The sequence below is a fragment of the Bubalus kerabau genome, chromosome 5 (genome assembly GCF_029407905.1).
Source record: "Bubalus kerabau isolate K-KA32 ecotype Philippines breed swamp buffalo chromosome 5, PCC_UOA_SB_1v2, whole genome shotgun sequence".
Classification (NCBI taxonomy): domain Eukaryota; kingdom Metazoa; phylum Chordata; class Mammalia; order Artiodactyla; family Bovidae; genus Bubalus; species Bubalus kerabau.
The window spans coordinates 64,969,133-64,985,938 of record NC_073628.1 but is presented as its reverse complement, the minus strand read 5'-3'; the positions used below and the strand labels follow the sequence as shown (position 1 = coordinate 64,985,938).

The following is a 16,806-nucleotide window of genomic DNA, read 5'->3' as shown; positions in this document are numbered from 1 at the left end:
AAAGCCTAAGTAGGAAGATTACCAAGACATCAACATATTTTCTGGCAGCCTGTTAACCACAGTTTTGTCTCTCCTAGTCTCAGAAAGCCATCAATCGCTCCTTATCTCTTCTCTGATTCTTACTTTTTCAGCTGTCTCTTTCTGACAGCTAGTTTGTATCCTAGTTTGTTATCAAAAGAAAGTTTATTTGAATTGTATGTAACTGTCAATAACAACAACAACAACAACAACAACAACAACAAATTGGTCTAGCTATATTGTTATACAAAAGTGTTAGTTGCTTAGCCATGTATGACTCTTTGTGACCCCATGGACTGTAGCCTGACAAGCTCCTCTGTCCATGGAATTCTCCAGGCAGAAAACTAGAGTGGGTTGCCATTCCCTTCTCCAGGGGAGCCTCCCGACACAGGGATTGAATCTGGGTCTCCCACATTATAGGCAGATTCTTTACCATCTGAGCCACCAGGGACTGAAATCTTTTTGTTTTATATATATGTATAATTATATATACTTTATATATGTTATCTATTATATATATGTTATATATATATATGTTTATATATGTTATTTTATATATATATATATATATATATATAGGCTTCCCAGGTGGTGTTAGTGATAAAGAATCTGCCTGTCAATGCAAGAGACTTAAGAGGTGTGGGTTCGATCCCTGGGTCAGGAAGATCCCCTGGAAGAGGGCATGGCAAACCACTCCAGTATTCTTGCCTGAAGAATCCCATGGACAAAGGAGCCTGGTGGGCTATACAGTCCATGGGTCACAAAGAGTCAGACACGACTGAAGCCACTTAGCGTTTAGCATAGCATGAATCAAACACAACTTAGCAACTAAATAACAACAAATTATAAACACATGTTTTATTCTTACAAAATAACTTTGATCATAGGTTTAATGAAAAGTCCATAAGCTTACTGTTCAGTACTTACCTGAGTGTTAGGTTATGAAAACATTAAAAATATATTCTTACAGAATAGCTTATTTGAAATCTCTACTCTGTACACATCAGAGTTTTGGATAGTTGAAAAGACATTAAAAGAAAAGTAATGCATTATATTAGAAGTTTTATAGTTAATAATGTTTATTATGTGCAAAAATTGTAATTTAAGAGAAAAAAGAATAACCTAATCAAAACTGTCAAAAACTCTATAAACTGCGAATAGAGTTTTTGCTGTTTTAGAAATTTTGCAATGAAAATTAAATTTTAGGAAAACATATTGGAAAGAAAGGCAATAAATTCATTTTTATAGGTTATTAATATACAAATGATATTTTGGATATTTGAATTTTCATTATGGTTATTGTACTTTTGTAGACAAATATATAATTATTGGCTATATAAAAAAGCTCAAAAAGTAATTTGTGTAGCCTCAGGTAGTTTTCCCTTTTGCTTTTGAAATAACATACACAGGATAAATTTTTGTGCCTTCAGTAAAAGTCACTTCAGTTCAGTTCAGTTCAGTTGCTCAGTCATGTCCGACTCTTTGTGACCCCATGAACCACAGCACACCAGGCCTCCCTGTCCATCACCAACTTCCAGAGTTCACTAAAACTCAAGTCCATCAAGTCAGTGATGCCATCTAGCCATCTCATCCTCTGTCATCCCCTTTTCCTCCTACCCCCAGTCCCTCCCAGCATCAGGGTCTTTTCCAATGAGTCCACTCTTCACATGAAGTGGCCAAAGTACTGGAGTTTCAGCTTAAGCATCAGTCCTTCCATGAATACCCAGGACTGATGTCCTTTAGGATGGATTGGTTGGATCTCCTTGCAGCCCAAGGGACTCTAAAGAGTCTTCTCCAACACCACAGTTCAAAAGCATCAATTCTTCGGCACTCAGCTTTCTTCACAGTCCAACTCTCACATCCATACATGACCACTGGAAAAACCATAGCCTTGACTAGATGAACCTTTGTTGGCAAAGTAATGTCTCTGCTTTTGAACATGCTATCTAGGTTGGTCATAACTTTCCTTCCAAGAAGTAAGCGTCTTAGTCGTGTCAAACTCTTTGTGATCCCATGTAGCTTACCTGCCAGTCTCCTCTGTTCATGGAATTCTCTAGGCCAGAATACCAGAGTGGGTAGCTATTCTCTTCTCCAGGGTATCTTCCCAACCCAGGAACTGAACCCAGGTCTCCCACATTGCAGGCAGATTCTTTACTGTCTGAGCCACCAGAGAAGCCCTTGTGATCTCTAGGGATGAATTTTTTTTTTCTCTAATATATAGTCCAGAAACTGCAATTCTTTCCCTCTAAACAATACTGTCTTCCAAACCAAGTTCTTTTACTCGGAACATAAACTGAATACAGTATGTACACCAATGTATTAGTACAAATATATCATTCATAGGAACTAAAGTAATGATAGAACAAAGATAGAACACTGAAGTATTATATACTTAGAAAATAAGGCATATTCACAAATAATATTTATAGCTATTTTTACTGGCATTATGTATGTTCTTAAATTCATACATTGTAGTATATTATTTCTTCTAGTGATACCTTTTAATTAAGAACACTAATCAGAGCCCCAAATAATCTTCATATTTCCTGGATATAATTAGATGTCACAGAGTACAGATATAGTCTCTTATTTTGCCAGAATCCATCATAATTTTTTTATCTCATTTGGCAACTCTTCTAAGAACATGTTTCTATGAAAATATTAACTATGAAGTAAATATTTATGTGAATTAAAAATAGTTATATTTGATTATCAGTAACTCCCATTAAGACTAAGTAAACCCAATGTGAGCCAACATATCTTCATTCGGAGAAACATTTGTTTTAATAGAAACATGCTATCCTGTGAACTTTGGTATGAAAACCCTAGACCCAAAAGAAAAATGCCATTATAAAAATAAAAATATGGCTTGTTCTGGTGGTACTTTGTTATATATTCATACTCTTGCAAAGAAAATTAAACTCAAAGGTAGAAAGACATGTATAAAGAGATGAGTTCAATCAAGAATAAAATGAAAATTTTGAAATTCTCAAAAGATGCTATGGTATTAGATTACTAAGACACATTATTTACTGGGAAAGTACAAAGTTTTTTTTTCAAAAGCAGAAGGTGTGTTCTAATTTTGTTTCATCTCAAATAAGAATTGTATAATTTATGCTTTGATATTCTAAAACCATTTAAAATTTATATTTTTATTAAATTGTATAAATGCAAAATAAGTGCCTTTCTACTTAAGACAGGCATTTAAGCAAAAAGTAAAGGATTCTGAAACTTTTATTTACTGTACCAGAAAAAGCCTTAAGTTTAGATTTATTCATTAGTTCCTTCTTTCCTTTAACATGAATGTATTAAGCTTCCACACTCTATGCCAAGACTCCCTGGCTGGCAAGAAATATGCAAAGATATATGATGAATACAATAAATATCTAACCTAAAGGATTTGATATTTAATTTTTAAAAAAGCGGGATATATAACCAAAAAGGAAAGAATACAAAGCCCTGAATGCAATGCTGGAGATGAGATGTGATATGGCTTGTTCTCAGGGGTGGGTACTGATGATTAAGAAGTTTCCTTATGGAGAAAACTTGAAAAAAAAAAAAGTGGCTTAAGAGGCTGAGTAGAGCTTATTTAACAAGAAGATGTGCTTACATAATGTTACAGAGTCTAGGAAAAGCGTGTGGTGAGAAGAGCTACAGTTTGGTGCTGATCAGAGAATTGCAGAATGTGGGACCACTTTATAAAATAAGGTGTATTTATGGCACCTTAAAAATCATGGTTTGTACAGACCATGCACTGATAGAGCTTGTTTTTATTCTGATGTCAAATATCAGGCAAAAATCCAAATCCTGTGTCACAATTGCCTCCAACATAGAAACGGAAAGTTGAGGAAGGCTTCTAAACCACTGTGTTATATGGGTAAATTGGCCATTTAGAAGATCACACTGGAAGCTGTTAAAAGACAGAAGGAGTTTGATGGAAAGTCCTAGAAATAGATTTCAGCCAAGACAAGTTAGCGTTACTATAACTGCAGTGATTCTTAATGCCTGCATTTTAGTGTGTCCTATACATTCTAGGCACAGTGTTAATCAGTTTATATATTATCTCATTATAATGTGAAGGACAAACTTATGAAGACAGAATTTACATCTCTAGTTTTAGTCCAGATTCTTGGTAAAGCAACACCAAGAGGGGAACAAATGTGCAAGGTTTTTTTTTGTTCGTTTTTTCCTTCCTAGAAAAATGCCCATGATGGAGAAATGGGAAAAGATCCAGAGAAAGGGGAAAGTCTTCAGACCGTGATGTAGGACTAACTTAAGAGTGAAGAGCAAAGGGTCTGAAGACTAGGTGGGAATGATCTAAATGGCTATGGATTCTAAAATAGTTGTGCCAAGACTGTCAGCCAATGTTTGCATTTTACAGTTAGGTATCTATATATTTGTAGTTAATTGAAAGTATAACCTCAGGATCTAGAGTCTTTTCTTTTTTGCATATGGATGTCCACTTGTTTTAGCACAATTTATTGACAAAACTACCTCTGCTCCACTGTATTGCCCTTGTTGCCCTTGGTCCTTTGTCAGTGATCAGTTGACTATATTTTTTAAACTATTGTTTTTTGTATTGGGGTATCACATATGCAGATGACACCATTTAATGGCAAAAAACAAAGAGGAACTAAAGAGCTGCTTGATGGAAGTGAAAGAGGAGAGTGAAAAAGCTGACTTAAAACTAAGCATTTAAAAAATTAAGATCATGACATCTGATCCCCTCACTTCATGGCAAATACATAAGGAAACAGTGACAGACTATTTTCTTGGGCTCCAAAATCACTGAGGATGGTGACTGTAGCCTTAAAATTAAAAGACACATGCTCCTTGGAATAAAAATTATGACCAACCTAGACAGTGTATTCAAAAGCAGACATCACTTTGCTGACAAAGGTCTGTCTAGTCAAAACTATGGTTTTTCCAGTAGTCATGTACGGATGTGAGAGTTGGACCATAAAGAAGGCTGAGCATTGAAGAATTGATGCTTTAGAACTGTGACGTTGGAGAAGACTCTTGAGAGTCCCTTGGAAAGCAAGGAGATCAAACCAGTCCATCCTAAAGAAAATCAACCCTGAATGTTCATTGGAGGGAGTGATGCTGAAGCTGAAACTCCAATAGTTTAGCCACCTGATGCAAAGAACTGAGTCACTGGGAAAGATCCTGGTGCTGGGAAAGATTGAAGGCAGGAGGAAAAGGGGACGACAGAGGATAAGATGGTTGGAGGGCATCACAGGCTCATGGACATGAGTTTGAGTAAATGCCAGGAGTTGGTGATGGACAGGGAGGCTTGGCATGCTGCAATTCATGGGGTCTCAAGGGGTCAGACATGACTGAATGATTGAACTGAACTGAAATTTTTCTCTGCCAAACTTTCCTCCCATCCTGGCTGCCACAGAACATTGAGCAGAGTTCCATGTGCTATACAGTAGGTCCTTGCTTGTTATCCATTTTAAATATGGCAGTGTGCATCACGTCCGTCTCAAAACTCCCTAACTTTCCCTCCCCACCCACCACCGGCAACTGTAAGTTTATTCTCTAAGTCTGTAAGTCTCTTTCTGTTTTGTAAGTAAGTTTCAGTTTAGTTCAGTTCAGTTCAGTCACTCAGTCGTGTCTGACTCTTTGAGACCCCATGAATTGCAGCACGCCAGGCCTCCCTTTCCATCACCAACTCCCCGAATTCACCCAAACTCATGTCCATTGAGTCGGTGATGCCATCCAGCCATCTCATCGTCTGTTGTCCCCTTCTCTTCCTGCCCCCAATCCCTCCCAGCATCAGAGTCTTTTCCAATGAGTCAACTCTTCGCATGAGGTGGCCAAAGTACTGGAGTTTCAGCTTTAGCTTCAGTTCTTCCAATGAACACCCAGGACTGATCTCCTTTAGAATGGACTGGTTGGATCTCCTTGCAGTCCAAGGGACTCTGTAAGTAAGTTTAATTGTATCATTTGAGTATCATACTGAGTTATATTCCATTGAACTATGTGTCTGTTCTTTCATCAATACTTTTACCACACTGCCTTGATGACGGTAGCTTCATGATGGGTAGCATCAGTCCTCTAACTTTGTTCTCTTTCAATATTATGTTGGCTATTCTTGGTCTTTTGCCTCTACACATAGCCTTTAAAATCAGTTTATCAATATCCACACAGTTACTTGCTTGAATTTTGTTTGGAATTGCATTTAATCTGTAAATCAAATTGGGAATAACTGATATATCTTGATGATATTAGTTCTTCTTATTCATAAACATGGAATAAAGAGTACTCCTAAAGAAGTGTGACAGATTCCAGAGTCCACAGGATATAGAGTTGGTTGCACCTGGTAAGTGATTTGATTGGCTGAGGGCATTTTATTATAAATGTATTGATAGCCTGGGATTCTTGCTTAACATGAATTGGGTAATTGTGGCAGAGATAGCTAATTCAGAAAAAGAAACTGGTTTGAGGCATGGATCTTGAGAACATTTTTGGCCATGCTGATTTCAAAGGGCAGTATGGTGACTGACTAAAGGTTTGAAGGACACAGCTGTATGGATGAGTCAGAATTTTGGGTGAGTGGCCTGTCCAGAAATTTTGGGTGAGTGGCCTGTCCAGAAATTTAAAATATGTATTATTATAACATAGTTTATTGGTCCATCTGAAATCAGTGATGTACAAATGCAAAATGGCCTTATTTTGATCAAATTATTGCCTTTGACAAAGAAAAGACATCGCCCCTCAGTTGTCAGCTGAGAGTTGACCTTGAGGTCACAGTGTGCTACAGAACAGAATCATTTCGCTGAACACCAATATCACACGAGGCCATTCTGTGACTGTGATGGAGTGAGGCCCAAACAAGACCCCTCATGTGGTCATGAGCACAGATAAATGCAGCAACACTACCCAGACCACATAAAAGAGGAAACAGTGCCTTCTCCAGGCTAACATGAATGCCCACTTTTGTGCTGTCAATTCCGGCATTTGCTGTGCTCTGTGGGCTCTGCCTCCTAGTTAAAAGCATTTGATACTGATCCCAGAACAGTTCACTCTGAATGCCATCATCCAATTTAGAGCAAAACCATGGTGTTCCTGCCAGATGATGTGTGTGCTGCTGGTACACACTTCAGCCTCATGTTCCTTGGCATCTTTGCTAAAAAGTCCTGTTGTGTAGGGTTTCAAACATACACTTGAGTTATAGCAGCCTTCCCCTGGAGCCACAGAGAACTTCTTGGTAGGCCAAAATGCAGGAATGTCTGTGCTTTACTGATGCTCCATGTGTCTGTTATAACATCACGTGTTCTGTTTACTTCCTCTACTCAGATGGGCCAACAAGATTAGCTGAGCTGTTCTGTGCGAAGTAGGTATGGGATGTCAACCTTCCTTTCTTGCTGTCATTCCTGATAACTCTGTTTTTGGACATCCACGTTTCTGAAGATGGAGCTCCCTTCTTTGATACTAATAGTGATGATAGAAAAAAAATGTACATTTTCACCATGTGGAGAAAGGAAGGGGATAAATACAATAGCACCATGGCTTAACTCTTCTATCCAGTAGCTGTTAGCCATATGTGGCTATTTACATTTTAATTCATTAAAATGGGACAAAATTTAAAATTCAGTTTCTTAATCTTACTGGCTACATATTAAAGGCTCAATAGCCATGAGTGGCTTCGTTGCTACTATCCTCTATGGCTCATATGCCGAACGTTTCCATCAACAGCGAATTCTACTGGACAGACTGCCCTAGACTAGAGAAGGAGATGCATTCTGGTTGAATGGAATAGGAGAGCAGAGCGATTTCATTGGTGTATTCATTTTTTTTTATTGCTTTGTAATGTTTTCGCTGGTAGCTCAGTGGTAAAGAATCCACCTGCCAATGCTAGAGGAGTGGGTTCGATCCCTAGGTCAGGAAGATCCCCTGGAGAAGGAAATGGCTACACACTTCTGCATTCTTGCCTGGGAAAACCATGGACATAGGAGGCTGGTTGGCTACAATTCATGGGGTCAACAAAGAGTTCAGACATGACTTAGCAACTAAACAACAATAACATTTTAGCAGTGTAGGAGCTTGGATAAACACATTTTATTAACCTACAGTTTCCAGGAACCAGGAGTATGAGCTTGGCTTAGCTGGAACCTCTCCTCAGGTCTCAGACTTATATCAAGACATTGAACAAGCTGTGTTCTCATCTAGGGCTTGGGTCCTATACCTGGCAAATTTAGGTGGTTGGAAAACTTCAATTTTTTGCAGTTATGTGACGGAGGCTCTCAGTTTCTTCCCAGCTTCCAGTCAGGGACTCCTCCTAGATGCGCCTGTAGTTACTTGCCCTGTGCTTTCGTAGACAGTTTGCAGCATAGCTGTTCCATTCTTCAGGGAAGTTCTTGTTGGTCAATTGCTTAGTCGTGTCCGACTCTTTGCAACCCTATGGACTTCAGCATATGAGGCTTCCCTGTCCTTCACCATCTCCTGGAGCTTGCTTAAACTCATGTCCATTGAGTCGGTGATGCCATCCAACCACCTCGTCCTTTGTCATCCCCTTCTTCTCCTGCCTTCAATCTTTTCCAGCATCAGGGTCTTTTCTAATGAGTTGGCTCTTCACATCAGGTGGCCAAAGTATTAGAGCTTCAGCTTCAGCATCACTCCTTTCAAAAAATATTCAGGACTGATTTCCTTTAGGATTGACTGGTTTGATCTCCTTGCAGTAGGAGTAGCTTATCTGATTTTTTCTCTGTGAGAAGCCTTCAAGAGCTCACCTGATTAGGCCAGACCCACCCAGAATAATCTCCCTTTTCCCATATAAAACATAATTATGTGAATTATATCTCATAGTTATAAGTTCCACCCAAACTCACCATAGTTATGCAGGGTGTTTATTCTAGGAGGAAGATACTGCCTGCCACAATTAATCTCTTTGTTCTCAAATGGGTGTTTTGGTCCCAAGGCATTGCAACTTCTTCTTCAATGTAAAAACAGTTGACACAGATTTGATTTAGATTTAGAACTAGTTTATCAGATTTTCAGTTAAAATGACTCTTCCACATTTCTTAAGGCATGAACATGGTTGAGATTAAGCAGAGAGATTGCTTAACACTGTAAGATCAAGGGGAGAGAAAAATTAATCCTGGAGGTCAGCAAATGTTTAAGGGATGGATGGAGGTCATGGAATGAGGCAAGAATAGCCAAAGAATCCAAAGAAAAGTAGAGACAGTGTTCCTCTCTTAGGTCAGGAAAGCTAAAGGAATAATAAGTGTTAAGATAAAACAAGCAAAACATTTCACAACACAGTCACATGCAGCAGAAAGTTTGCATTTTAGGGAGACTCATTGCATTCATCATTGAGTTCAGTAGTGGCAAGTGGAGCAGAATCATGGTGGCAAGATACTTTAGACACGAGTAAGGGGAAATTATATACCATGTCTGTTTGAATGAGGATGTTATAGGAGACATACTGAATGAGGTCAACATATGTTAATTTGCATTGTGTTTTTTTGTGCTTATTTATTTCTAATATAGAAAGATGAGGCTGTATAGTTGCAGGCATTAGGGGAAAAAAACAGGGAAATAAACAAAAAGTTTAAAATTCCATGATACGCAAAGGCTACTTGATAGACTAGGAATCTGTAAGAGAAGATAAAAGATAGTTCTTGGGAGAAATATTTTCCCTTCTTCTTTTTTAGGTTGTTTTCCTGCCCTAATAAGTAAATTGACATAGGAGAGATTAAGAGAAGAAAAACAAGTCTAATTGTGTATAAATGGGAGCTCATAAAATAAGAGACTCAAAGAAATGACCAAAGAAAGCAGCTTTTATGCCTTTAGATAACAAAATAATAAAGGTGTCAAGAATTGACAAGACAAAGACATTTGGACTGGGAGTAGTAAATTAGTGAAGAAGTAACCTGATTTGTTTATACAGCTTTCATGGCCCTGAATTCGGTTCCTTGTGATAAGGATGCCTTCTACTCTCCAGGTGCAAGGAAAGTACCCTTAACATGGGCAGCTTATTTCCTGCTTTCAGAGGCACAAGGAAGAGTCAGAAGATCCTTTTTGCATTGGCTATTTCTTAAGTACCTTTAATTCAAAATTACTAATATGCCAAAGTGATATGTTTGGGGATAACATATTTTGTTTTCTCTCAATAGAATGAAGGATAAATGTATAATAAAAACTAATCCAGGGATGCTTCAGATGACAAACTTGGGTATAGAAATATAAATAGATACATTGTATAGTAGATGTTTTTAATTTTCTAAATGGAACAAATACAAAGAGCAGTGTTATTTGTTGGGAGTAAGAGTTATGGTCATTGAGTATGAAACTTTATTAACCTGATAAGGATTGGAAAATATATTGAAGTCATGAAATGATCATAGCTAAAAAAGAAAAAAAAAAAGGAATGCCATATGAGACTGAGGCACAGTTGAAGTGGGGGTTAATATATTTTATTGGCATCAGTTTTCACAATTCTACGACTTTCCACAGCAAAAGTTTATCACAGTTTATATATTAAAACATGAGTTCAATTGTAGCATTGAGAGAGGGTTTGCACTCTCCTTCTTTACATAGGATTAAAGAAAGTTGGATTGTGGTGAAAGGTAGCTGATTTGAAATAGGAAGAACAAAGCAGAGGAAAAAGAAAGGCAAGGCCAGGACAGGTAAATGGAGAGAAAATACCAAGTTAGAAAGACTGTGTTTAGAAAGAGTTAGAAAGATTGGGCAAAAGTTGAATGGGAAGATGTCAAAGATAAAGATACTATTTATTGTTGTTAGAGCAGTTATTATTTTATATAAATAGTTTTGTTTATTGCCCGTGTAATCTTAACAAGTTTTTTTTTTTAATTAAATAACAGTTGAGCTTTTTCCCAATATGCCTGCAAAACCTGAAGAATTAGTAGAATTCATTAGCATTTTCCCAAAAGAACTGAGATAATGTGCAGTTATCTATTTCAGTGTGGCCTTAAATGTGCAGAAGCAATGAGACAAAACATGCAAAGATAATAGTGTTCCTTTGCCAAATAAATAGTAAAGAATGTGAAAAAATGGCAATTCTTGATACCACAAAGTGTCATTTGGGGAGGAGGCACTCAGGTCTACGCTGTCAGTTTCTTTTACTGGTTGTCGGTCTGGAACCACTCTGTGAAAGGTGAAGGCTGACAGCTTGAGTAAATTATTGTGCTTCTAAAATCACTAAATGCTGTCTTCCTTTTTGAAGGAGAGCAAAATATACCGCCCCAAAATATGCCACCTTGAAGTATTGATCACTTTGAATTAAAGGTACTTAAGTAACAACAGGTACATGAAGACACCTTGATCCTTCTTTTTCCTCCTGAAAGCAGGACATCAATCTCCCACATGAAGCTACCCTGCCTGCCCCAGGAGGATAAATGACATCCTCCTTGTGGACGGAGATAGGAAACTCAGGGCCAAGGAAGCTGAATGGACACCTCTCTTGTTACTTCTTCACTAATCTCTCATCCTGCATCCAAACCCCCTTTTTTGTCAACTCTTCTTTTTTTTTTTTTAATTTTATTTTATTTTTAAACTTTACAATATTGTATTAGCTCCGCCAAACATCGAAATGAATCCGCCACAGGTACACCCGTGCCCCCCATCCTGAACCCCCCTCCCTCTCCCCTCCCCACACCCTCCCCCTGGGTCGTCCCAGTGCACCAGCCCCAAGCATTCAGTATCGTGCATCGAACCTGGACTGGCGACTCATTTCATACATGATATTATACATGTTTCAATGCCATTCTCCCAAATCTCCCCACCCTCTCCCTGTCCCGCAGAGTCATTTAATTGTATCTTTGGCTGCACTGGGTCTTCGTTGCTATGGATGTGCTCTCTGTATTTGGGGCGAGCAGGGGCTGCCCTCCAGTTGCGATGCGTGGGTTTCTGTGAGTGTGGCTACTCTCGTTGCACAGCACAGGCTCTAGAGCGCAGGGTCGGTAGTTGTGGTGCTTGGGACTTAGCTACCCACAGCATCTGGGATCTCCTGGACTATGGACTGAACCTGTCTCCCCTGCATTGGCGGGTGGATTCTTAACCAGTGGACCACTGGGGATGTCCCATTTTGTCATTTCTTTACAAATGTGTTTTTTACATGTCGAAGAGGTATAAATGGAGAAGGAAATGGCCGCCCACTCCAGTATTCCTGCCTGGAGAATCCCCACGGACAGAAGACCCTGGTGGACTACAGTCCATGGGGTTACAAAGAGTTGGACACAACTGAAGTGATTTAGCAAGAGGAATAACATCTGCCTGCTTTGGTCAATCCTTTGAGTTTCATACTTTATGAGCTCCTATTCCTGAAAAATTAAATGTTTTTTTCCTGTTAATCTGTTTTATGTCAATTTAGTTATTAGGCCCAAAAACCAAGAAGGGAAGGGAACCTCAACATTCTATACAATTAATGTCTCTCAAATTTTATAAATTTTTATTCTATTTAGGACGATTATTACTGTTTTAGTGAAAGCTCATAAAAATAGTTTACTTATAAATTAGACATTACATTTGAAAGAAGCTGTTAAAAATAAATTCTGAACCTGAATGGACAGTATCACATTGAGAAAGCCTATTAATTCATTGTCTTAAGAGACACTTTTATGGAAATTTCTAATGAAAAGCAAAACAACCACATTTTATCTTGACTATGATGCTGCTGCTGCTAAGTTACTTCAGTCGTGTCTGACTCTGTGCTACCCCATAGATGGCAGCCCACCAGGCTCCCCATCCCTGGGATTCTTCAGGCAAGAACACTGGAGTGGGTTACCATTTCCTTCTCAATGCATGAAAGTGAAAAGTGAAAGTGAAGTCTCTCAGTCGTGTCCGACTTTTAGCGACCCCATGGACTGCAGCCTACCAGGCTCCTCCATCCATGGGATTTTCCAGGCAAGAGTACTGGAGTGGAGTGCCATTCTTGACTATGGAGCCTCATAAATGATAGTTATTTTGTATTTCAGTGAACAGGTGTCAGAGGACAACACCAACAAAGAAATTAAATGTAAGAAAACAAAAATAATCTGCTGTCTGGAATAGTGTAAGAGTCTATTTCTTATATGAAAAGGAAGACATTCTTATTCAAAAGCACATTAGTTTAATTACACATGTATGTCTTTAAGCTTATGTCACCAATTTTAGAATATAAGATAATTTTTCAATGTCTCCTGTTTTATAAGCACAATAATTATTCAAAGTGAAATCCAAATGACAGATTTCAGTTTCATTCAGTGGAATGTATGGTGTTGTATTTTAGGATATGCAAACACACAGATATATACAAACACACATATATGTGTGTATATATACACATATATATGGGGCTTTCCTGGTTGCTCAGATGGTAAAGAATCTGCCTGCCATGCAGGAGACCTGGATTCAATCCCTGGGTTGGGATGATCCCATGGAAAAGGGAATGGCTACTCACTCCAGTATTCTTGCCTAGAGAGCTCTATGGACAGAGGAGCCTGGCAGGCTATAGTCCATGGGATCACAGAGTCAGACACAACTGAACAACTAACACACACACATATACACACATATGTATGTGTGTATATGTGTATATATATGCATGTATGTATGTATATATGTATATTCCTTCTTTCCTACATTTATTTGGTGACATCAGAAAAAATGTCAAGTTTGTAATTAACACAGTAAAAACTGAAATATATCTGACACCAAATTCCATTTTATAATACAGTTGTTGCTAAAGAACTTTTTCTTAAACAAATTCTAATATGTTTTAATTTATTTTCTTAGAATGGCTTTTTAATATTGTGATTTATAATAAGTGCATACCTGTTTCTTTTCCCTGTTTCTGACACCTACGTTATGTTACTATCACTGTCACTGTTTCCATTGTGACAGTATTTCTTTTTAAATAAAGTGACAGACTTTATTTTTGGGGGGCTCCAAAATCACTGCGGATGGTGACTGCAGCCATGAAATTAAAAGATGCTTGTTTCTTGGAAGAAAATCGATGAACAAACTAGACAACATATTAAAAAGCAGAGACGTTATTTTGCCAACAAATGTCCATCTAGTCAAAGCAATGGTCTTTATGATAGTCATGTATGGATGTGAGAGTTGGACTATAAAGAAAGCTGATGCTTTTGAACTGTGGTGTTGGAAAAGATTCTTGACAGTCCCTTGGACAGCAAGGAGAGCCAACCAGTCCCTCCTTAAGGAAATTAGTCCTGAATATTCACTGGAAGGACTGATGGTGAAGCTGAAACTCCAATACTTTGGCCACCTGATGTGAAGAACTGACTCCTTGGAAAAGACCCTGATGCTGGGAAAGACTGAGGGCAGGAGGAGAAGGGGATGACAGAGGATGAGATGGTTGGATGGCATCACCTACTCAATGGACATGAGTTTGAGCAAGCTCCAGGAGTTGGTGATGAATAGGGAAGCCTGGGCACCCCACTCCAGTACTCTTGTCTGGAAAATCCTAGGGACGGAGGAGCCTGGTAGGCTGCAGTCCATGGAATCACTAAGAGTTGTTCACGACTGAAGAGACTTCACTTTCACTTTTTACTTTCATGCATTGGAGAAGGAAATGGCAACCCACTCCAGTGTTCTTGCCTGGAGAATCCCAGGGACAGGGGAGCCTGGTGAGCTGCCGTCTATGGGGTCACGCAGAGCTAGATATTACTGAGCGACTGAACTGAACTGATATTATGTTAATGAGGTAACTTTTGGATCCCACCTAAAGATGAGGCTGTTTGCCAGCAGAACCAACTAGGTAATTAATTAACTAATTAATTAGCTTTCAATCATACCCCTTGTATTCTGAGATGGGGTGGGCAGCAGGAGGTTGACTCAATTACCAATGCCCAATGAATTAACCAGTCATATCTATGTAATGAAATTTGCAGAAAAACTCAAAAGGACAGGGTTTGGAGAGCTTCCTGGTTGATCATGTGGAGATGTTGGAAGAGTGGCACACCTGGATGTCATGGATGTTCTTCACTTTCCATACTTTATTCGCTGTGCATTTTTTGCCATCAACTGTTCCTGAGTTACATACTTTTATATAAATGGGTGTTTAGTAAGTGAAATGTTTCTCTGAGTTGTCATTTGTAAATTGTTGTTTTTCAGTTGCTAAGTTGTGTCTGACTCTTTGTGATCCCATGGACTGCAGCACGCCAGGCTTCCCTGTCCTTCACTGTCTCCCAGAGTTGCTCAAACTCATGTCCATTGAGTCAGTGATGTCATTCAACCATCTCATCCTCTGTTGCCCCCTCTCTTCCTGCCTTCAATCTTCCCAACATCAGGGTCTTTTCCAGTGAGTTGGCCTTTTGCATCAAGTGGCCGAAGTATTGGAGCTTCAGTTTCAGCATCAGGATTTTCATAGCTTTTCTTCCAAGGAGCAAGTGTGTTTTAGTTTACTGGCTGCAATCACCATCCACAGTGATTTTAGAGCCCAAATAATATAAAATCTTCCAGTTTCCCTTTTCAGTTCAGTTCAGTTCAGTCTCTCAGTCGTGTCTGACTCTTTGCGACCCCGTGAATTGCAGCATGCCAGGCCTCCCTGTCCATCACCAACTTCGGGAGTTCACCTAAACTCATGTCCATCGAGTCAGTGATGTCATCCAGCCATCTCATCCTTTGTTGTCCCCTTCTCCTCCTGCCCCCAATCCCTCCCAGCATCAGAGTCTTTTCCAATGAGTCAACTCTTCCCTTTTATCCCCATCTGTTTGCCACAAAGTGATGGGACTGGATGCCATGATCTTAGTTTTTTGAATGTTGAATTTTAAGCCCACTCTTTCACTCTCCTCTATTTAAATTAATGAAACCCAAAGAGGAGATCTTAGGAAAGTCTAATAAATAGCCTGATCAGTCAAAAGTACAGGTAACAGCTCAGGCTTTTTACCAGCATCTGAAATGTGAAAAGGGCAGTTCTGAAGGAATGAATCTGTAACCTGTGGAATCTGATACTGTTACCACATAGAGTCAGAATTGAGTCAGGGTTCTAAGTCTCATTTGTTGGTGTCAGGGGAACTATTCCCTCACGTTGGAAATTGGGTCCAGTAACCTGATTTAACACTTCATTATGAAGTGACTAAACTAACAAGAAATTAATATATGCAAAATAAAAAAATGTATAAAAGTTTAAATATTTAGTTCAAAATTATATTGCCTTATCTTAAATCTCTAGTTCAACACATTTATTTTTATCCATTCTTGTTTTGTTGGTCTTATACTACCATAAAAAGAATTATCAAGCTTATCCTTCTTATATTATAATTTTTAGACAGATTCTTCTGGGTCTCCTCTGAAAAATGAAAATTTTTCTCACATCTCAACTCCCTTCATCTCAGTACCAAATAATTCATGCAAATCCTTTTACTACTTGTCATTGAATTTAAATATGATACCCAAATCTACATTTCTTGATAAAATCAATTTTTAAAAATCTTAGCTACTCTAGATAAGGAAAACAGTACCTCTCGATTGCTTCTTTACACTTATTGCTTCCAATTCTGTCATTTGTATATCATTATTATAGAAATTTCAAGTACACAATATCATGAATCAACATCTCTGTACATTGCAGTTACCACCTCCACGTGTCTTATTAACGCACATCACCATTACATTGACTCCTTCCTTGCATTTTGTCTCACCTAAACACCATCCCTTCTGGTTTATCTTTGTTTTTACTTTGACCATTTTGTTCATTTGTTTGATTAAATTAGCAAAGTGTTTAGTTTTCTCCATTTGACTCATTTGACTTACCTTGCAAGTCTACCCATGTTGGATAATTTTATTGATTTTTTTTGTCTACTTCATTTACTTCTGCTA

The 16,806-nt window shown here is 38.5% G+C and overlaps 1 protein-coding gene across 30 annotated transcripts in view; it reads left to right on the top strand.

Moving 5' to 3' along the window:
- LOC129652815 (craniofacial development protein 2-like) overlaps positions 1–16,806 on the top strand; it is a 641,831-nt gene that overhangs the window by 51,617 nt on the left and 573,408 nt on the right. The window contains exons 2-3 of one of the 30 annotated variants that reach the window (XR_008714786.1): positions 4,216–4,324; positions 5,795–5,944. The exons of 27 other annotated variants lie outside the window; for them this stretch is intronic. The gene's annotated coding sequence lies outside the window, so the exon portion shown is untranslated. Of the gene's footprint in view, positions 1–4,215; positions 4,325–5,794; positions 5,945–14,876; positions 15,107–16,806 lie in introns of those variants that run through there. 2 more of the 30 variants (XR_008714767.1, XR_008714765.1) reach the window with 2 other exon arrangements.